The following is a 16,850-nucleotide window of genomic DNA, read 5'->3' as shown; positions in this document are numbered from 1 at the left end:
CTCCCAAAGTGCTGGGATTACAGGCGTGAGCCACTGCGCCCGGCTAGAAAAGATTTCTTCTTATTATCATTTTTTTATTATACTTTAAGTTTTAGGATACATGTGCACAACGTGCAGGTTAGTTACATAGGTATACATGTGCCATGTTGGTGTGCTGCACCCATTAACTCGTCATTTAATATTAGGCATATCTCCTAATGCTATCCCTCCCTGCTCCCTAGAAAAGATTTCTTGTGGAGTTTTTAAAAAGTACTTTGAAACAATTCTTTTTTTTTTTTTTTTTTTTTTTTGATACAGAGTTTCCCTCTTGTTGCCCAGGCTGGAGTGCAATGGCATGATCTCGGCTCACCGCAACCTCCGCCACCCGGGTTCAAGCGATTCTCCTGCCTCAGCCTCCCAAGTAGCTGGGATTACAGGCATGCACCACCATGCCTGGCTAATTTTTTTTTTTTTTTTTTTTTTTGAGACGGAGTCTCGCTCTGTCGCCCAGGCTGGAGTGCAGTGGCGCAATCTCGGCTCACTGCAAGCTCCGCCTCCCAGGTTCATGCCATTCTCCTTCCTCAGCGTCCGGAGTAGCTGGGACTACAGGCGCCTGCCACCGCGCCCGGCTAATTTTTTGTATTTTTAGTAGAGACGGGGTTTCACCGTGTTAGCCAGGATGGTCTCGATCTCCTGACCTCGTGATCCGCCCGTCTCGGCCTCCCAAAGTGCTGGGATTACAGGCGTGAGCCACTGCGCCCGGCTTTTTTTTTTTTGGAGACAGAGTCTCGCTCTGTCGCCCAGGCTGGAGTGCAGTGGCGCAATCTCGGCTCACTGCAAGCTCCGCCTCCCGGGTTCACGCCATTCTCCTGCCTCAGCCTCTCCGAGTAGCTGGGACTACAGGCGCCCGCCACCACGCCCGGCTAATTTTTTGTATTTTTAGTAGAGACGGGGTTTCACCGTGGTCTCGATCTCCTGACCTCATGATCCGCCCGCCTCGGCCTCCCAAAGTGCTGGGATTACAAGCGTGAGCCACGGCGCCCAGCCTTAATTTTGTATTTTTAGTAGAGACGGGGTTTCTCCATGTTGGTCAGGCTGGTCTTGAACTCCCGACCTCAGGTGATCCACCCGCCTCGGCCTCCCAAAGTGTTTGGATTACAGGCGTGAGCCACCACGCCCAACAAAACAATTCTTACTTCAAACATGTAAGCATGACCTTCCTCTCCTTCATGCCTTCCTGGCCTTTTTTTTTTTTTTTTTGAGACAGAGTCTCGCTTCTTCACCTAGGCTGGAGTGCAATGGTGTGATCTTGGCTCACTGCAACCTCCACCTCCCAGGTTCAAGCAATTCTCCTGCCTTAGCCTCCCCAGTAGCTGGGATTACAGCCACGTGCCAGCACGCCCGACTAATTTTTGTACTTTTTTTTTTTTTTTTTTTTTTTTTGTTGAGACAGAGTCTTGCTCTGTCGCCCGGGCTGGAGTGCAGTGGCACAATCTCGGCTCACTGCAAGCTCTGCCTCCCAGGTTCACGCCGTTCTCCTGCCTCAGCCTCCCGAGTAGCTGGGACTACAGGCGCCCGCCAGCACGCCCGGCTAATTTTTTTTGTATTTTAGTAGAGACGGGGTTTCACTGTGTTAGCCAGGATGGTCTCGATCTCCTGACCTCGTGATCCTCCCGCCTCTGCCTCCCAAAGTGCTGGGATTACAGGCGTGAGCCACTGCGCCCGGCTAATTTTTGTACTTTTAGTAGAGATGGGGTTTCACTATGTTGGCCAGGCTGGTCTCGAACTCCTGACCTCAGGTGATCTGCCTGCCTCGGCCTCCCAAAGTGCTGAGATTACAAGTGTGAGCCACTGCGCCTGGCATGGCCCTATTTTATCTGAGTCTGACAAAAGTTATTTCATCCTAGCATCTGCAATTTTTCCACAGAAAATTACAGCGACACACAGTAAATGTGAAAGGAGGGAAATTAACAATAGCTATTCGCAGAGCCAACCAAATCGTTACACTTTAGCTGGATCACCTGGGAGTTGAGACAGTGGGGGGTATAAGGAGGTAGCATGTCAATGCTTGTTAAGAAAGAATGGCAACAACTATGCTGCCTTACAGATCAGCGCCTCCTGCAGTCTGCGGGCCCAACTTTAGAACCATTTGTAGGCAACAGTAAAAGGTCTCATATTTTCATCGTAATGAGCCCTGGCTGCCATCAGGAAGATTTGGTCCTCTAGGTAAGATTTCCCTGAGACAAAGTACTATGGGAAATCAAGTGCATATTCAGCCTCTTAGTACTCTGGGTTGGTGTTACCGTACTGACGAAGGCGATCCATTGATGAACAACAAACTGACCTAAAGAAATGTAAATAAATGCTTGCAGTCTGCCCTGTTCCTCTGAAAAATTCCCCTAGCCCTTATGTTGAAACCTGATGAGAACTTTAAAAAAATGTTGACTTGGTAATGGATGGAATTCTCCTCATTCAAGGTTACCCCTGTTCAAGTCAAGCTCAAGTCAGCCTGAAGGTGCAAACCCCATGGACTCAGCCAGAGCCTATGGCTGTGGGTGCTAGATCCAAGGCCAAAACCGATGGCATCAGCCATCAGGATGTTTCTGCCCAATATAAAGTACCGAGTGGGCTGAGAACATTGAAAGCTTGCCATGCAGCAAGAAACTGAAAGAAAATGTGCAACTTTAATGGAACAGAACTGGTTTCTCCCTCCATGCTCCCGATCCCTTTAGATCCCTTTATCTCACCTCAGCCACTTTAAGACAAAAGGTGATTAGAGGTGTAGAGAAGTTCTAATGGGATACATTCATTTGCAGTAGCCCCCCAAGGTACTGTGATAGGCAGAATTCTAAAGATGCTTTCCCCCTCAAGATTGCTTCCCCTGGTTATTCAGTCAAATACTAATCTAAGTACAGATGCTCTTCAATTTAAAATGGGGTTATGTTTCGATAAAACCATTGTAAGTGAAAAATATTTTTAAGTGGAAAATGTATTTAATACACCTAACCTACTGAATATATTAGCTCAGCCTAGCCTACCTTAAATGTGCTCAGAACACATTCACCTACAGTTGGGCAAAATCACTTAACACAAATCCCGTTGTATGATAAAGCGTTGACTATCTCATGTAACTGGTTGCATACAGTACACTGTAGAGTACAGTATCAGTTGTTACCATCATAATTGTGTGGTTGGTGGGAGCTGCAGCTCACTACTGCTGTCCAGCACCATCAGAGAGTATCATACTCTCTAACCCAGGAAAATATCAAAATTCAAAGTACAGTTTATACTGAATGTGTGTTGCTTTCACATCATCATAAAGTTGAAAAACCATAAGTTGAGCCATCGTAGATCAGGGACCATCTGTACCACTGTGTAGGGATTATGCCGTTGTAATTGAAGTCCCAAGACAATTGACCATAAAACAGGTTATCTGGTTGGGCCTGATCTAACCACATGAACTCCTTAAGAGGCAGAAAAAACAAAGATCAAAGAGAAGTTGGGAAGATTCAAAGCAAAAGAAGTATTCAGTGTACCATGGCTGTCTTTCAAGATGGAGGTAGCCATGAGCAAAAGAATGCAGATAACTTCCAGAAGCTGAGAGCAACCGTTGGTTGACAGCTAGCAAGGAAACAGGAACCTAATTCCTACAATCACTTCTCCCCCTGTCTTATTCCCTTTCTTCGTGTGTAAGCACACTATACTATCTCTGTAAGCACAGAAAATTGCCTAAAATTTAAGTGTAGTTTTCTGATCCTTATAAAACTGACACAGCTGTAATTATCATCCATGCGAAAAACACCACCCCAGTTAGAAACCTGTGAGCCTCTCCCCAAGCAGAACCCATTGATCCTACACAGGTGTCATCATCAGAGCTGATTCCTTTCTATGCCCCTTTATCTCTAATGTCCCTATTCTGTTCCTGTTTTCACTTCACCAGCAGCCTCTCCAACTCCCTAGGCCAATGCCCTGAGAATTTCCTTTCCTCTCCCCCATCCTAGGGATGGAGAGTAGGGGTTGGTCCCCAGGATAAGCCACATTTGTCCCTGGAAGCAGCAGCAGAAGTGACAGTATGTTTGTGGGGTCCACTTGTAACCTGGGAACCACCTGTTATGGCCTGGAAACCTCGCTCTGTCCCGAGGTCAGAATCCATGGTCACTAGGTGGAGAGGAAACATCTGTCAGCGTGGATTTGGGAAACACTTCAGATTCCAAACTTAACACGGGACTGGGGCGCCCCCTTGGGTACGTTGTCCTGTCCAGTTGCTGAAAGCCAGGGGTGACAATGGGGAGTTCTCAACCTGAGGAGGCCAAAGGGGTCCGGTCTTCTGTTCTCAGCCCGGTGACCACATACGAGTGCCGATGTTCTGCTCTCTTGGATTCTGATTGAGCAGCCTGGGAGAGGACTGGGCTGCAGTCTAAACTAGACAGATATGGCTGGCGTGGAGGCTGGGTGTCAATGAGGGAGTGAAGGTGAGCCGCCCGAAAAGTAGATAATTTTTACTTCCACTTTCTTTTTCTTTCCTGAGCACTAGTTATAAAAATATCCTTTTAAAATCTAAAATATTGACCGGGTGCGGTGGCTCACACCTGTAATCCCAGCACTTTGGGAGGCCGAGGCGGGCGGATCACCCGAGGTCAGGGGTTTGAGACCAGCCTGACCAACATGGAGAAATCCCGTCTCTACTAAAAATACAAAATTAGCCGGGTGTGGTGATGCATTCCTGTAATCCCAGCTACTCAGGAGGCTGAGGCAGGAGAATCGCTTGAGCCCGGGAGGTGGAGGTTGTGGTGAGCCAAGATCGTGCCATTGCACTCCAGCCTGGGCAACAAGAGCAAAACTCCTCAAAAATCAAATCAAATCCACAATATTTTTGGATTTACAGAAAAGTTGCAAAGATAGTACATAGTTCTCATATGTTCCACATTCAGTTTCCCCTATTATTAATGTCTTATTTTATTATACATTTGTGACAGGTTATGAAACAATATTGACACATTGTTACTAACTCCTATTTTATTTGGATTTTATTCTTTTCCCTAACGTCACTTTTATGTTCCAGGATCCCATCCAGGATACATTACATTTAGTCCCCTTCATATCTCCTTAGCCTCCTCTGGTCTGTGACAATTTCTTGGACCTCGTTTTTGATAATTTGGTATTTTTTGAGGAGTACTGGTGAGGCATATTGTAAAATCTCCCTTAATTTGAGTGTGCTCGACAGGGCTATAGGTTTGGGGGAAGAAGAACACAGAGATGAAATGCAATACTCTCAATACAACATACCAAGAGTGTATATTACCCAATTGATTTAGCAAATGATTTTTTTTTTTTTTTTTTTGAGACGGAGTCTCGCTCTGTCACCCAGGCTGGAGTGCAGTGGCGCAATCTCGGCTCACTGCAAGCTCCGCCTCCCGGGTTCACGCCATTCTCCTGCCTCAGCCTCTCCCAGTAGCTGGGACTACAGGCGCCCACCACCACGCCCGGCTAATTTTTTGTATTTTTAGTAGAGACGGGGTTTCACCGTGGTCTCTATCTCTTGACCTCGTGATCCACCTGCCTCGGCCTCCCAAAGTGCTGGGATTACAAGCGTGAGCCACCGCGCCCAGCCTGATTTAGCAAATGATTATGTTAACCTCCATCACTTAGCTAGGGCAGTGTTTCCCAGTCTATGATATATATTTTTAAACAGCAGCCCAAAGAGACTAAAACACTTGCCCCTGCATGAAGAACCCTGTCTGACTTCTGGGAGCCCAAAGAGACGCAGGGGAGGTCCACAGCGAGAAGAAATGGGGGCTCAGGTCGTCTGTCCTCAGGCCTATGGCCACTTGGGGGTGCCACTTCTCTGGTGTCTCAGACACAAATCGAGCAATCAGAAAAGGCTGGGATGTCTGTGGTCTGAGTTGGGCAGAGGTGGCTGACCCTGGAACCTGACATCAGTAGGGGGATGAAGACAATTTCTGAGCAGCCCCAGTAGTCAGAGGACAAGAGAACTCAGGAGCCCTGCACTGTCTCTGAGGTTCCAGTCTTTTCTCCCTCTTCCCAGCCCCTTGATGGAAAACCCTGGGAAAACTTAAAAGTATACTGTTTTTTATTTAACTCCCTATTGCTTTCCTCTTCTGAGGGTTGTTATTGTGGTTTTTCTTAAATACACTTATTTATTTTAGAATAGTTTTAGATTACACAAAAGTTGCAAAGATAATACATAGTTCTCATATATGTCACACTCAGTTCCCCATTGTTAACATCTTTTTTTTTTTTTTTTTTTATGGAGTCTCACTCTGTCGCCCAGGCTGAAGTGCAGTGGCACAATTACAGCTCACTGCAACCTCTGCCTCCGGGGTTCAAGCCATTCTCCTGCCTCAGCCTCCCGAGTAGCTAGGATTACAGGTGCGTGCCACCATGCCCAGCTAGTTTTTGTATTTTTAGTAAAGACAGGGTTTCACCACCTTGGCCAGGCTGGTCTTGAACTCCTGACCTCAGGTGATCTACCCACCTCAGCTTCCCAAAGTGCTGGGATTACAGGCGTGTGCCACTGCCCCTGGCCCCATTGTTAACATCTTATATCACTGTCATACATTTTTCACAACCAGTGAAACAATATTAATACAGTATCACTACACTTTATTTTGATTTCATTAGCTCTTTCTGTTTTGAAACAAAGTCTTGCTCTGTCACCCATGCTGGAGTGCAATGGCATGATGTCCACTCACTGCAACCTCCACCGCCCCAGTTCAAACGATTCTCGTGCTTCAGCCTCCCGAGTAGCTGTGAATACGTGCCTGGCTGATTTTTGTATTTTTAGTAGAGACAGGATTTCACCATGTTGGCCAGGCTGGTCTCTTACTCCTGACCTAAAGTGATCCACCCGCCTTGGCCTCCCAAAGTGCTAGGATTACAAGTGTGAGCCACCATGCCCAGCCAGGTTTCATTAGTTCTTTTAACTTCCTTTTTTTGTCACAGGATTTCATCGAGGATATCAGATTGTATTTAGTCCTAATCATGTCTCCTTAAGGCTCCTCCAGGTTGACTTTGTTTTCAATGACTGCCTTAGTCTGTTGAGTATTACTGTAACAGAATAACTTGAAACTGGGTAGTTTATAAAGAGAAGATGTTTATTTAGCTCATGATTTTGCAGGCTGGGAAGTTCAACGGGATAGTGCTGGATCTGGCCAGCTTCTGGTGAAGGCCAAATGTTAGGTCAAAACATGGTGGAGAAGGGGAAAAGTGAGTGGCATGTGCAAAAGTGTCGCACGGGGAGACAGGGAAGCAAGAGAGAGTCTAGGAAACCAAACTTGCTTTTTTTTTTTTTTTTTTTTTGAGAAGGAGTCTTGGTCTGTCACCCAGGCTTCAGTGCAGTGGCCCAATCTCGGCTCACTGCAAGCTCCGCTTCCCGGGTTCAGGCCATTCTCCATTCTCCTGCCTCAGCCTCCCGAGTAGCTGGGACTACAGGCGCCTGCAACCACGCCTGGCTAATTTTTTATATTTTTAGTAGAGACGGGGTTTCACTGTGTTAGCCAGGACCGTCTCGATCTCCTGACCTCATGATCCACCTGCCTCGGTCTCCCAAAGTGCTGGGATTACAGGCGTGAGCCACCATGCCCAGCCAAACTTGCTTTTATAACAACCTGCTCTTTGGTAACTAACCTAGCCTCAACACAGTAATAGATTACTCACTCATGTGGGAGGGCATTAATCTATTCATGAAGGATCTGCTCCCTATGACCCAAACACCTCCCACTAAGCCCCACCTCCAACACTACCACCACATTGAGAACTTTTTTTTTTTTTTTTGCCTGAGGTTGGGAGTTTGAGACCAGCCTCACCAACATGGATAAACCCCGTCTCTACTAAAAATGGAAAATTAGCCAGGGGTGATGGCACATGCCTGTAATCCCAGCTATTCAGGAGGCTGAGGCAGGAGAATCCCTTGAACCAGGGAGGCAGAAGTTTGCAGTGAGCCGAGATCACGCCATTGCACTCCAGCCTGGGCGACAGAGTGAGACTCTGTCCGCCCTGCGCCCCCCACCAAAAAAAAATATAAACAGCAGAACACCTTAACTACGAAGAGAATACCATATCATTCATTTGCCCTCTTTCTTTCTAGTATTGTTTATCACACACACACACCCACACATCTCTTGCTCAATAGGTAAACATCTCTTTCATTTCTGTACCATTTTCTTTTTTTTTTTTTCTTTTTTCTTTTTTTTTTTTTGAGACGGAGTCTCGCTCTTTCTCCCAGGCCGGAGTGTAGTGGTGCTATCTCAGCTCACTGCAAGCTCCGCCTCCCAGGTTCAGGCCATTCTCCTTCCTGCCTCAGCCTCCCGAGTAGCTGGGACTACAGGCGCCTGCCACCACACCTGGCTAATTTTTTGTATTTTTAGTAGAGATGGGATTTCACTGTGTTAGCCAGGACGGTATCGATCTCCTGACCTCGTGATCCACCCACCTTGGCCTCCCAAAGTACTGGGATTACAGGTGTGAGGCACCGCGCCTGGCCTGAAAAATCCACTGTTAGTCTGATGGAATTTCCTATATAGGTTTTTAGGACACTTTTCTCTTTGCTTGCTCATTTTAGGATTTTTTTTCCTTTACATTGAGTTTAGATTGTCTGATGACTATTTGTCTTGGTGAAGTCCATTTTGCAACGTGTTTTCCAGGAGATCTCTAAGTATCTTCTATCTGGATTTTAAATCTCTAGCCAAGGTTAGGGAAGTTTTCCTCAATTATTTCCTCAAGTAGATTTTCCAAACTTTTTACCCTTCATTCTCCCTTAGGAATACCTGTGATTCATGGGTTCAGATGTTTTACATAACCCCATACTTCCTGAAGGCTTTGTTCATATTTTAATTCTCTTTTCTTTCTTTTTGTCTGACTGGGTTAATTTGAAAGACCTGTCTTCAAGCTCTGAAATTCTTTCTTCTGCTTGGTCTAGTCTATTGTTAAAGCTTTCAGCTGCATTTGGAACTACTTTGATGAATTTTTTGTTTCCAGGTGGTTTAATTTTTTTTTTTTTTTTTTTTTTTTTGAGACGGAGTCTCGCTCTGTCACCCAGGCTGGAGCGCAGTGGTGCGATCTCGGCTCACTGCAAGCTCCGCCTCCCGGGTTCAGGCCATTCTCCTGCCTCAGCCTCTGAGTAGCTGGGACTACAGGCGCCTGCAACCAGGCCCAGCTAATTTTTTGTATTTTTAGTAGAGACAGGGTTTCACTGTGTTAGCCATGACGGTCTTGATCTCCTGACCTTGTGATCCACCCACCTCAGCCTCCCAAAGTGCTGGGATTACAGGTGTGAGCCACCGCGCCCGGCCCAGGTGGTTTAATTTTTTAAAAATATTTATCTCTTGGTAAATTTTTTATTCATATGCTGAATTGATTTTTTAAATTTCTTTGTGTTGTTTTCAACTTTCTCTTGGATTTCATTGAGCTTCTTTATAATCATTATTTTGAATTATTTATTTGGTATTTCAAAGATTTTATTTTTGTTAGGATCTATTGCTAGAAAGTGTAATTTTTTGGGGATGTCATAACATTCTATTTTTTCAGAGTATGTTTTCAAAACATTCTATTGTTTTCAACAGAGAAACAAAGAACTTAAAAAACAGAAAACATAGAGACTTCCAGAATCATTTCTTTGGTTCCTTCTCATCTGTAGAAACTTTCTCTTCTTATTTTTGAATTTATTTCATTTGGGCAGGATTTTTTTCCCCTTTATGATGTGACTATAATGTATGTTGTTTAAGGTCCTTTGCATTTGGTTGTGGATGCTTTCAGTGTCAAAGACTCTGTAGCTGTCCCTTGGTTATAGATAGCCTTTGTATGGTGGCTTTCTCAAATGCTGGTTGTGGTGGTGAGGTACTGGGAGTGTGAACAGGCTCACAGCCTCCTGCAGGGCCAGGATGGCAGAGGTTTAAGAAGTTTCTCTCATTTCCACTTTTGGAAGAGATAAGAAGTTTATTTCCACTCATGTGCCCTTTTGTCAACTGATTTGTATTGAGTTGCATGGTTCAGCCTCCAGAACAGTAGGTGGGCTTATTCCTAAAAGCCTATGCAGCAGAAGCACGTGAGTATATGCTTCATCACTGTATACCTAGAAAAGCTCTCTGTTGCCTCAGGAAGTGTGCTGGTAAGTGGAATGTACAGCAGCCTGGGCTGCCTGCTGAGCACCAGAGAGGGGGACATAGCTCAGCAGAGCTGAATCCCCAAGGCTGCCCCACGATGGTGAGTACAGGCAGCAGCTTTCAGGCAGGAGTGGTGGCATGGGAAGCTTCTGGTGAAACGTGCCTGGGTCTCCACAGATGAGGAGAGGGCTGCCCCAGCTTCATGACCTGGCCAGGCAAGAATGCCATCCATTTCCCTGTCATTCCCCAGTCCTGTCATTGGGGACACTCAAATTGACCAGACATTACTCTCTATCTCCAAGCTGCAATGTAGTTGAGACTCATTAAAGATGTCTTCTCCTCAGCTCACCATTTAAATGTCTTCGGTGCAGAGCATCCTCCCTCCCTCAGCCCCAAACACATAGCTTTTCTTTTTTTCTTTCTTTTCTTTCTTTCTTTTTTTTTTTTTTTTTGAGACGGAGTTTTGCCCTTGTTGCCCAGGCTGGAGTGCAATGGCGCGTTCTCAGCTCACTGCAACCTCCACCTCCCAGGTTCAAGCAATTCTCCTGCCTCAGCCTCCCGAGTAGCTGGGATTACAGGCATGCACCACCATGCCTGGCTAATTTTTGCAGTTTTAGTAGAGACGGGGTTTCTCCATGTTGGTCAGGCTGGTCTCGAACTCCTGACCTCAGATGATCCGCCCACCTCGGCCTCCCAAAGTGCTGGGATTACAGGCATGAGCCACCGCGCCTGGCCTGCACGTAGCTTTTCAGCTCTCCTGCTCTCCTGCTCTCCACTGCAGGAATGCTGGCACTCCCTGTAGAGAGGGGAAAGGGCCCTGTCTTTCACACAAACCTGGCCCAAATGCCCACACTGCCAGTGGAAACACAGTCACCCCTGATAGCCCTAGAAAGGCTCTTCTCTGGCACACATGTGCCAATTTCCCATGGGAGTGACCATGCTGTGTTTGAAGCAGTGGTGGATGGGGGAAGGGCAGGAGAATTTCCCCTTTCCATGCCTGATCCTGAGCACTGGGGCTGCTTGGCTGCTGGGATGGAACTACATTCCTTCGGCACAGAGCTGAACACAATGTCCACAACTCTGCTGGAAGTGGTGCAGTCACTCAGCCCACAAACAAGGAGCTCTTGGACACAGAAGAGCACATGGTCTGGCCTCCTTTGTCCCAAGTGGTGCTTTTTTTGTGTGCTGCAGTCTCCCTTTCCTTAGGAGCAGCAATCCCTGATGGCTAGACCACTGGGAACCCTGCAGCTCCACTGGGTCCAGCCAGTCCTGTGTGGCTGCCACAATCCAAGTGGGCACTGGGGGAATGGCTGCAGGAGCTTCTGTGATGTGAATATACAAAGGTTGGGGTTCCCTGGGAAGGACACAGTCCCCTGATGGCTACACTCCCAATATGGCACCCTGCCAACACTGCCCGAGTCTGGGGGAGGGACAAGTGACCCAGCACAAGTTGGCTGTCTGGTGTGATGCCCTCCAGAAGTTCCCAAATTGCCATGCACATCAGTGTTTGGCTTTGTGAGGGCAGAGGAGCTCTCTGACAGTTCAGATACTGGTGGTCTTCCTTAGGGATGACGGGAGTCAAAACACTCCTATCTTACCTTTCAATGAAACACCAAGTCTGTCAAGGTTCCTAGCTGATTTCTGCCAGCCTCTTACTTTCTTCTTTTTTTCTGTCTCAGCTTTTCCCCATGAGTTCTGAAACATCCTGACATGATTCTGATAGCTATTTCCACACTCAGGCTGGACCCCGGAGGAGTGCCCTCTGCTGGTTCTCTGAGACCTGTGGCTGGGATCATCTCTGATAAGGTTTGGGTGTTTGTCCCCTCCAAATCTCATGTTGAAATGTGATCCCCAGTGTTGGAGCTGGGGCCTAGTGGGAGGCGTTTGGGTCATGGGAGCGGTTCTCTCACGAATGGCTTAGTACCCTGCCCATGGTAATGAGTGAGTTTTCACTCTATTCATTCACACAAGAGCTGATTATTTAAGAGCCTAGCAGCTACCTTGCTCCTTCTCTCTCCATGTGACACACCTGCTCCTCCTTTGCCTTCTGCCATGAGTAAAAGCTTCCTGAGACTTCACCAGAAGCCTAGTGGAGCTGGCACCATGATTGTACAGCCTGCAGAACTGTGAGCCAAATAAATCTCTTTTCTTTATAAATTGCCTAACCCCAGGTATTCCTTTATAACAACACACATGGACTAATACAGTCTCCCTCTGCTGCTTCCAAGATCACTCCTTGATCTTCACTGCTTTAGGCAGCCTTTTACCCTACTTTGTAGGTGGAGCTTCAGGGGCTTAACATCCTAAAAGTTTTATTTTTTTATTTATGTCTTTTTTATGTTTTTTGAGACAGAGTTTCGCTCTTGTTGCCCAGGCTGGAGTAAAATGGTGCTACCTCGGGTCACCACAACCTCCGCCTCCTGGTTCAAGTGATTCTGCTGCCTCAGCCTCCAGAGTAGCTGGGATTACAGGCATGTGCCACCGCACCCAGCTAATTTTGTATTTTTAGTAGGGACGGGGTTTCTCCATGTTGGTCAGGCTGGTCTCGAACTCCTGACTTCTGGTGATCCACCCTCCTCGGCCTCCCAAAGTGCGGGGATTACAGGTGTGAGCCACTGCGCCCAGCTAACATCCTAAAAGTTTTAAAAATGAACTTTGGCCAGGCTTGGTGGCTCACACCTGTAATCCCAGCACTTTGGGAGGCTGAGGCAAGCAGATCACTTGAGTCCAAGAGTTCTAGGCTAGCCATGGGCAACAATGGCAAAACCCTGTCTCTACAAAAAATAAAAATATGCATATACATATATATGTGTGTGTGTGTATATATATATAAATATATATATATAAACATTGAAAATGAGAGTAACACATGCAAACAAAATTTCTCAGCTCATAACTGTACAGCTCAGTCTACTCAAAATTCTCCACAGTGATAACTACTCCACAGGCCAAGACAGAGAAGGTTGCCAGCATCTCTCCCATGCTTCCTCCAGACAAGGACTGCTGCCCTCTGAAGTAACCACTCTACCGGCTGGTAATGCCATGAAGCAGTTTGTTCTGATTTTGAATTTATATATCTGGAATCATAGAGCATCTACTTTTTTTGTGCCTGGTTTGTGTTGCTCAACTTTATTTATTTATTTATTTATTTATTTATTTATTTATTTATTGTGAGATCATCCATGTTTTGTGCACAGCAATAGTTCAGTCATTTTCGTTTCTGTAGAATATTCTATTCTCTATTTTCAAGTTTCTGTACCAGTAGAGGCTGCCAAAAGCCCTACTCAGCTTCTGGGGCTCTGAGCCTCCACTTTGAACTTGACCAATCCTTTGAACCAGAGTGCACCCAATATGGGGCTCATGTACCTGGGGATTTCCTCTTTCTAAACTCTGGCCCCATCAAATCCTCACTGCCTGGGCAGCTCTCCAGACTTTCTGTGGATGTTCTTACCTGCTGAAGAGCTCTGGTAATTGTTCTTGGAGGGAGAATTAGTCTAAAATATGCTGGTATGCCATCATTGGAAGTGGAGCCCTGTCTGGTTTATTTGAAGATAGAGTTAGAGTTTCTGAATCTTCACATTCTAGCTGCCTGGACCAATATCTGAGAGGAGCGGAGGAAACCTGCATAAATCAACCCATGCGCTGAATCCAGTAAGAAAGGAGATGTGCCCACAGCTGCAGGAGGGGAGTCAGATAGGCCTCGGGGCAGCTCCAGATGGCCATGGCCTTTACCCTGTATTTACTGTTGTAGACACCTCTGCTCTGCATCAGTGCCCTTGCCATACTTCCAGAGGAGCACTTCCTCAAGAACATCGCCTGGGGAACAGACCAGAGAACCGGTGGATTCTGAGAGGAGCCGGGAATTAGATCTCAGCTAATAAAACTTACTCATCTGTAAGAATCATGACGACAGTGCTATTGATAACAGCAAACTCAACTGCAATTGTATACTTTGTTTGTGTGACCATCTGTAGAGGAAATGGAGACTCAGAAGAAGAAATGCCAGCAGAAGCTATTACTTCAGTCATTATTGGAAGATTCACATCTTAGCAGGCTGATCTTGCACTTGACAAAAATGTACAGCTGACAATAAAATCAGAGTTCCTACTTCTCTGAGTTTTAACATGTTGCATTCGTTGTTTCATTACAAAAAGACCAGATCTTCAGAGGCAGCCACTTTCCAGGACTGGAATACCTTTGATTGCTGTTAATAATAGTTCATACTGTGGTAAAGATTGTTAAGAGTACGGGAGTGTCACTTCTGTTTTTTTTATACCTTTTTTTAATTTCTCACTTATCAGGGATGACTTTTTTTTTCCCCCCAAAGTTTTGAAGTTGCTTGTGACTTAGCCTTGATGTGAGAGTGATTATCCCCTAAACAATTTCTTTTTTTTTCTTTCTTTTTTTTTTGGCAGAGTCTCACTCTGTCACACGCTGGAGTACAGTGGCGCGATCTTGGCTCACTGCAACCTCTGCCTCCCAGGTTCGAGTGGTGATTCTTCTACCTCAGCCTCCTGAGTAACTGGGGCTACAGGCACACACCACCACGCCCGGCTAATTTTTATGTTTTTAGTAGAGACAGGGTTTCACTACATTGGCCAGGCCAGTCTCAAACTCTTTACCTCAAATAATCCGCCTGCCTTGGCCTCCCAAAGTGCTAGGATTACAGGCGTGAGCCACCACTCCTGGCCTAAACAAAAGCTAAAAGACTTTTTTTTTTGAGATGGAGCCTCCCAGGTTCCAGCAATTCTCCTGCCTCAGCCTCCCGAGTAGCTGGGATTACAGGCGCGTGACACCATCCCTGGCTAATTTTTGTAGGTTTAGTAGAGACGAGGTTTCACCATGTTGGTCAGGCTGGTCTCGAAATCCTGACCTCATGATCTGCCTACCTCAGCCTCCCAAAGTGCTGGGATTACAGGCATGAGCCACCGTGCCCAGTCAAAATATTTTTAAAAAATAATTACTATGTATAAAAAATAAATAGGTAATTTGGGTAATTTTATTTTGAACTCTTTGGTTAAATATTTTATGTACCTATTGTCTCAGCAATCAGGAATTAAAATTTATAAACACTATTAACAAGCAATACTCTCTAATTTGAAGTCAGTCACATGATGATTGTGTTTTTAAGTTTTTTTCCATGCATTTGTTATTTTATGAATTGGTCTCAATGATGAGGCCAGGCAAGTGTATACATCTTTTCACTGGTAGAAAAATCTGTAGAAAAGCCTGTGCCCTCTTTACAACAATGACTTCTTTTTTTTTGATATGAAGTCTTGCTCTTGTCTCCCAGGCTGGAGTGCAATGGTGCCATCTGAGCTCACTGCAACCTCCACCTCCAGGTTCAAGCAGTTCTCCTGCCTCAACCTCCTGAGTAGCTGGGATCACAGGCGCCCACCAACACGCCTGGCTAATTTTTGTATTTTTAGTAGAGGTGGGGTTTCATCATGTTGGCCATGCTGGTCTTGAATTCTTGACCTCAGGTGATCCACCCGCCTCGGCCTCCCAAAGTGCTGGGATTACAGGCATGAGCCACCACACCCAGCCTGGATTTTGACAAATGTATAGAATCATATATCCACTACCCTATTACCATATACAACAGTTCTTTCATCCTAAAAATTTCCCTTTGAATGTTCTTTATCCCTTCTCCCTCCAGTCTTTGATAACCATTAACCTGTTTTCTGTCCCCATAGATCTGCTTTTTCCAGAATGGTATATGAATTGAGTCAGATAAAATGAAGCCTTTTGTGTCTGACATTTTTTTCACCTAGTAAAATGCATTTAAGATTGATGTATGGATTAATAGCTCATTTACATATATATATATAGAGAGAGACACAGTTTTGCTCTTGTTGCCCAGGCTGGAGTGCAATGGTGCAATCTCGGCCCACTGAAACCTCCGCCTCCCAGGTTCAAGCAATTCTCCTGCCTCAGCTTCCTGAGTAGCTGGGATTACAGGCATGCACCACCACTCCTGGCTAATTTTGTATTTTTAGTAGAGACGGGGTTTCTTCATGTTGGCCAGGCTGGTCTCGAACTCCTGACCTCAGGTGATCCACATGCCTTGGCCTCCCAGAGTGCTGGGATTACAGGCGTCAGCCACTGTGCCCGGCCTATTTTTTTTTTTAAATAAACATAGACAGTGTCTCAGTATGTTGCCCAGACTGGTCTTGAACCCTGGCCACAAGTGATCCTTCCACCTTGGCCTCCCAAAATGAGCCACTGCACCAGGACAATAGCTTTTTTTTTTTTTTTTTTTTTTTTTTGAGATAGAGTCTCGTTATATTGCCTAGGCTGGAATGCAATTATGCAGTCTCGACTCACTGCGACCTCTGCTTCCCAGGTTCAAGTGATTCTCCTGTGTCAGCCTCCTGAAGAGCTGGGATTACAGTTGCTCGCCACTATGCCTGGCTAATTTTTTATTTTTGTATTTTTACTAGAGACTGAGTTTTGCCATGTTGCCCAGGCTGGTCTCAAACTCCTGACCTCAGGTGATCCACCTGCCTCAGCCTCCCAAAGTGCTGGGATTACAGGTGTGAGCCACCATGTCCAGCCTGACAATAGCTCATTTCTTATGATCCATATGGTTATACCACAGTTTGCTTAGTCTTGTATGGCTGAAAGATATCTTGGTTGTTTACAGTTTTTAGTGAACATATGTAAAGCTGCTATAAATATTCATGTACAGGTTTTTGTGTGGATATTAACCTTGAATTAACTTGGGTAAATATCTAAGAGCACGACTGA

The sequence above is a fragment of the Symphalangus syndactylus genome, chromosome 23 (genome assembly GCF_028878055.3).
Source record: "Symphalangus syndactylus isolate Jambi chromosome 23, NHGRI_mSymSyn1-v2.1_pri, whole genome shotgun sequence".
NCBI lineage: Eukaryota > Metazoa > Chordata > Mammalia > Primates > Hylobatidae > Symphalangus > Symphalangus syndactylus.
Note: the sequence above shows the minus strand (reverse complement) of the source record.